Here is a 1,915-nt window from a genome sequence, read left to right as displayed (position 1 = left end):
GGTCAGACAGCTAGAAACCCAAGTTTTTAACTCAACTTTTCCTTATTCCAGGCTCAGTACTCTATCCACTATGCCATCTACCTAGATATTGTTGTGGTTATGATTATTATTTCAATGGGGTTCTGATGGATGTGGTCCTGAGACCATTCTTCAGTTGCTTTTTCTTTATATTCTGTGTTCTGTGGATTCTTGCACTGGTCTATAAAATATTTCATTATTTTTAGCTGCAGAAAAGTAGTAGGCATAATTTCACCCCCTCTAGGCTCATTGAAAGCACCCTTAGAAGAACTTTAGGAGAAGACTAGAAAACAGGAGTACCTCTATCTATTCCCCTTATTAATCTTGATTTCCTTGCCCATGATACTATACTTTAAGAATTTTTTATTCAATATGGCTTTGAGATACTGAGTATTTGGGGCAATTACAGCTATTAAAATATTGTTCTTAACTCTGTGTCAATCAAAATTAGGTCTGGATGATTATGGGCCACAGTGAATAAGTGACAACGGATCAATTCTAAAACAGCTTATTGGTTGAGGTATTTCAAAGTCTGTATATATAACATGGGGATTTGTCATTTGTTAATCTACAAAATCTAGCAAGTTTTTGATGTATGATTCTAGCTACCAAGTCGTGCCTGGATAGGTATATAGTAGGTGCTAAATTTTTTATAGCCTAAAGTGATATGATGCACTGTCTCCATCTTTTCCTTGTATACTTATAGTTCACTAAATCCAGACTCCTTAAGGATAACCTATCTATACTATCTGATAGAACAGAACTGATTCAGAATTGCAATCATGAAACCCTTTATTTCAGCAAACAAATCCAGGTGACTCAGCAATTTGTTTGATGCTTCTTTGTTAACATATTGTTCATTAAATTCATGCAGATGTGGCCCATGGAGGGAGTTTTGATTCCATATTTAGATCTGTAGGAAGGTAAGTGACTTCTAGTTATATTCAACAACTTAGAAGACAAGTTCTTGTTATCAGCCTGTAATATTGATCAAGGAAGCAATAATATCTACTTATTCCAAACATTTTAAATGGTTTTGATCTATTTTTCATGTTTCAAGACTATCAGTATTCTTCCTCCTTTTTGATATGAAAGTTTTAATGTTTCTATAGTTGCATCAAGGTGATGTTTTTGCACAGGTTTTTATTAGGGTACTTTCCAAATTTATTTTTATTGATTTTATAATTCTTGAAGGGTACAATGCTGGGAGCTACTGGGTGGCGGCAGTAGTAGTAACCAGATGTATTCTTACATAGGTCTCCATTGTGTCTGTGAATACATGGTGTCTTTGTATCTTTTATGCTTGTTCATTCCTGATTTTAGATAAACACATATCCAGAGATGGAATTGTATAGATGGTGACTTTTTGAGTTCAAGAAATCCATCAAGGCTTCTTCCTGTAATCAGAGTCAGTAGCAAATTCTTTCTGAGGTGGTGACATTGGCCATTGGGAGGGGGTATTGACCAATGACTAAATAATTGGGCACATACATACATGGAAAACCAGTTAGTCGAGGATGATAGTGGCTTCAGGGACAGACACCCCTGAAAAAAAACCATAAGCTATACCTTAGGGAATCTTCAGAAGGATTCTTTGAAATGAAAAAGTAATAAATGGTACTAGACTTTCTGACTGGTGTCTCTAGCAACCATCGTCAAGGGGAGTAATCCCTGTTTAAAAGGGCCACAGCATCCCTACTACCACAAATACCAATTACTAACCAATTACCACCAATGACTGGCAAATCAATGGCCCTACTTGTAGTCCATTCCCCACTGCCATTCTCTAGGGAGAAATTCTTTTGGAGATGAGTCTTGGCAAATGTCTCTATATGGGATTCAATTCTACCTTCTCAGCAGTCATAACTAGTGAAGACCCACAAAAGACAGTTCTCAG

Source organism: Petaurus breviceps, unplaced genomic scaffold (genome assembly GCF_028583685.1).
Source record: "Petaurus breviceps papuanus isolate PSGF00001 unplaced genomic scaffold, PetGlider_PUasm1.0 37, whole genome shotgun sequence".
Taxonomy (NCBI): domain Eukaryota; kingdom Metazoa; phylum Chordata; class Mammalia; order Diprotodontia; family Petauridae; genus Petaurus; species Petaurus breviceps.
The sequence above is the reverse complement of the archived record's forward strand: the minus strand, read 5'-3'. Positions refer to the sequence as shown.